Source organism: Opisthocomus hoazin, chromosome W (genome assembly GCF_030867145.1).
Source record: "Opisthocomus hoazin isolate bOpiHoa1 chromosome W, bOpiHoa1.hap1, whole genome shotgun sequence".
Classification (NCBI taxonomy): domain Eukaryota; kingdom Metazoa; phylum Chordata; class Aves; order Opisthocomiformes; family Opisthocomidae; genus Opisthocomus; species Opisthocomus hoazin.
In genome coordinates, this window is record NC_134453.1 from 44,435,982 (window position 1) to 44,440,162 (window position 4,181).

At 54.5% G+C, this 4,181-nt stretch overlaps 1 pseudogene; it reads right to left on the reverse strand.

The window, feature by feature from the left end:
* Positions 1-1,399: 1,399 nt before the first annotated feature.
* Positions 1,400-2,756, reverse strand: LOC142365519 (5-hydroxytryptamine receptor 1A-like; annotated as a pseudogene).
* Positions 2,757-4,181: the final 1,425 nt, after the last annotated feature.

A 4,181-nucleotide genomic window follows, 5' to 3' on the forward strand; every position in this document is an offset into this window, starting at 1 on the left:
TGACAAAATAAGGTAGTGTGTCAGCTGGCTCAAGACATAATAAACTAAATTCATGCTTTCTGCAACTATTCTGAAGACAGAAGTATTCTTCAAGGGATAGACCTGATCCAATGAGTTTCATGCTTTTTCTTTTTTTATTTTTCCTATCTGGATGTTTCTTTTTCTGCACATAAGATGGCTAGAACAGGGTATTAGGTTTTGTGAAGAGAGCTTTGAACCTGGGAGTTCCCAATTTTACCACCAAGTCTATTGCCATCTAACCACAATGTCGTGGTTTAACCCCATCCAGCAACTAAGCACCACACAGCCGCTCACTCACTTCCCCCCACAGCAGGATGGAGAAGAGAATCGGAAGGGTAAAAGTGAGAAAACTCATGGGTTGAGACAAAAACAGTTTAATAACTGAAATAAAATAATAATGAAAATAAATAATAATAATAAATTGTAATGAAAAGGAAAATAACAAAGAAATAGAAATAAAACCCAAGAAAGACAGGCGATGAAATGAAAACAATTGCTCACCATCAATTGCTCTCGGCCTCTCCTCTACTGCCACGGAGCATATGGCAATGTTTTGGTTGATTGATTTGGTTCATTTTGTTGTTGGTTTTCTGTTTTTTTTTCCCCAAGCAAAATGTGTCGCAGTTGGCTGCCTCCGAAGCAACTGCAACGTCTCCAGAGAAACTTTGAGGTGGCTTCAAAAAAAAAAAAAAGCAGCACCAAGCTTTTCCTTGGTGGAAAATCCTCAGTCAAAGGCATTAAAAAAGAAAAATCTCCATAAAATGAGGAGTGCGGTTAGGGCTTAACCCCCATCCCCTCCCCGCACTGTAACCAAGGGAAACCTGATGAACTGGAACGTCCTAGCATAGCAGGAGAGCTGTTAGACACATGTAACGCAGACAGGGATGTTGTTGGAAGTACCTTGGCAAGGTTACAAACACGGTTGCTTTTCCCACAAGAAAATCCATTTTGCGGTTTCACAGCCCGGGAAGCGATGAGCCCAAAGCCCCTTCCTCTGCTTGGGGAGTCACCTTCAGCCTCTGTACTTGCACAGACAGAGTGAGGTCAGACTCCAAGTCCCCCGTCGTCTCCTCATAAATCCAAGAAAAAACTCTGACATGGTGGTTTTCTGCATAGGATGGTTTATTTTTACCGATGCTACTTGGACAGATGCTGTGGTTTACAGCAACCACAAGCAACAACCTGCAAACCCTAAGTCTACCCAAAATGACAGAGGGGAGGGAGGCAGGAGCACCAGCCCCCGGCGAGGTGAGGGCAGCCACAGAGCCCTCCTGGAATGGTTTTCCCTGGGCCGTCCCTGGCAGAGCCCTGCCCTGCCCCACGGGGCTTGTCCGTCGGGCTGAGGAGCAAGGGGCTTGGGTGCTCTGCAGGGGAAGGTCTAGGTGCCCCACATCTTTCTGCCTGCACTGGAGAGGGGCTGGGCGGGGGGTACACTGCGGCAGGGGGACAGGCAGATGGAGCAAGTGACAGGAGCCCCCACTGCCCTATCCCAGAGCGGCAGGCTCCACTGCCTGCAAAATTTGCACTTGATAATTTTCTTAAAAGCACTTTGGAAGTCTTTGTTAGATGATGGGGTTGAGGAGGAAGTTGGAGTAGCCCAGCCAGTTGATGACTGCACCTAGCCACTCAGCCATGTAGCACTTACCGTCACAAAAGGGCAGGACCAGCACCACGATGAAGAATGCCAGCCAGCAGAGGATGAAGGTGCCCATAATGATGCCCAAGGTCTTGACAGTCTTCCTCTCCTGGGACAGGGTCATCCTCCACTTGGCTTCCATGTTCCTCTCATTGCACCTCTTGAAGGAGGGGGGCAGCGGGGAGCCACATGTCTCGCTGGGCAACCGCGGGTGAGTCTTGGAGGAGCTGTTGCAGTGCTGGACCTTGATGATCTCCAGGATGGCCTTGTCCTCACCCTGCTGCACTGTGCTGTTGACACAGGTGCCGGGCTTGGGGTCCACAGTCCGCCACCAACCTTTGTCGGGCTCCCTGTTGCTTTTCTTCTGCAGAGTGGCTGCGGAGGTGGTGAGGCAAGTGTTAATGATTTTCTACTTCTCCGCTTTCTTGATGGTCTTGCAGATCCTGAAGCAGGCCACCTTGAAAATGCAGCTGTAAAGTACCAGCATGAGGAGAAGCGGGATGTAGAAGGCACTGAAGGTGGAGTAGATGGTGTACCCGTGGTCCTTGCTGATGGTGCAGACGTCGAGGTCTGAGTGGTCCTCAGGTGTCCTCCAGCCCAGCATGGGTGGGATGGATATCAAGAAGCCAATGAGCCAGGTCAGGCTGATAAGCACAGCAGCCCATTGGGGAGTCTGCTTGTTGACATAGTCAATGGGGTCCATGATGGCCCAGTACCTGTCCAAGGTGATGGCGCACAGGTGCAGGATGGAAGAGGTGCAGCACAGCACATCCTGTGAGATGAAGATGTCGCAGGTGACCTGCCCCAGTTTCCACTTGTTCAGCACCTGGTAGAGGGCTGCCATGGGCAGTGCCAGCACAGACACCATGAGGTCGGTGACGGCCAGCGAGCCGATGAGATAGTTGCTCACAGTTTGCAAGGAGCACTCCGGGGTGATGGCCACGATCACGCAGGTGTTGCTGCTCACAGCGCACAGGATGAGCATGCCCAGGAGCAGGGAGGTGAGCAGCTGGTAGCCCAGGGTCACCTTGGTGTGGCCACGGTGGCCTGCCCCCTCGGGGGAGCGCTCTGGGGAGGTAGTGTTGTTGGCCACATCCATGCTGGGGCAGGGGGGTCGCTTCAGGAGACGGCCATGGGAAAAGGCGCTAGTCACCCTGGCAGGAGGCATTGCCGCCCCGTGTGCTTTGGCCACTCCGAGCACCCCCCCCATTTCGCCACCCCTCCCTCCCCTAAATAGCACAGCGGGAGGCGACCCAGGCTCGGAGGATGGCTGTTGGCGGAGCCGCCCTGCGCCTGCCTGTTCCCGACGCCTCTGCCCAGCGTGCAGCCCCAGGCGGCAGGGGCGGCCCTCACATCGCCTCTCACCGAGCTGCTACCCCTCGCTCTGCCGCTCTCCCGTGCTGCTCCTTCCTGCTCCGCCTCTCCGCTCTCCCCTCGCTTTCTCCCTCCCTTCACCTCCACTTCCGTCTCCCCCTCCATCCCGCCTTTCCGCAGGGGGGGGGTCTCGCCTGGTCGCCATCGCCCTCTGGTGCCGCCGGCGGACCGGGCAGGGATGCCAGTTACTCCCCACCGCCCCCTTCCCGGTTTGGGGACACCACAGAGAAACCCACCATGACGCCCCCCACCGACGCCCCTTGCAAATCTCCCCGCAGCTCTGCCCCGGGCAGCGGGTGCTCTGGGGGAAAAAATGCTGCACAATAACAGTCAGAAGAGAGGAGTAAGAATATGTGAGAGAAACAACTCTGCAGACACCAAGGTCAGTGAAGGAGGGGGAGGAGGTGCTCCAGGCACTGGAGCAGAGATTCCCCCGCAGTCCCTGGTGAAGACCATGGTGAGGCAGGTTGTCCTCCTGCAGCCCATGGAGGTTAATGGTGGAGCAGATATCCACCTGCAGTGTGTGGAGGACCCCATGCCAGAGCAGGTGGATGCACCCGAAGGAGGCTGTGACCCTGTGAGAAGCCTGTGCCGGAGCAGGGTTGCTGGCAGGACTTGTGACCCTGTGGGGGACACACGCTGGAGCAGTTTGCGAAGAACTGCAGCCTGTGGGGGGGACCCCACACTGGAGCAGGGGGAAGAGAGTGAGGAGGAAGGAGTGGCAGAGACAACGTGTGATGAAGTGACCGCAAACCTCATTCCCCATCCCCTGGTTCTGCTCGGAGGGAAGAGGTAGAAAACTGGGGAGTGAAGTTGAGCCCGAGAAGAAGGGAGGGGTGGGGGGAATGTGTTTTAAGGTTTAGTTTTATTTCTCATTACCCTACTCTGGTTTGATTCGTGATAAATTAAATTAATTTCCCCAAGTCGAGTCTGTTTTGCCCGTGACGATAATTGATGAGTGATCTCTCCCTGTCCTTATCTCGACCCGTGAGTCTTTCATCATATTTTTTCTCCCCTGTCCAGCTGAGGAGGGGGAGTGATAGATCGGCTTGATGGGCATGTGACATCCAGCCAAGGTCAACCCACCACACCATGTAGCCCTGTCTGGACAGCTCAGAGCTGGCCAGCTGTGGCCCACTAGGACCTGTGC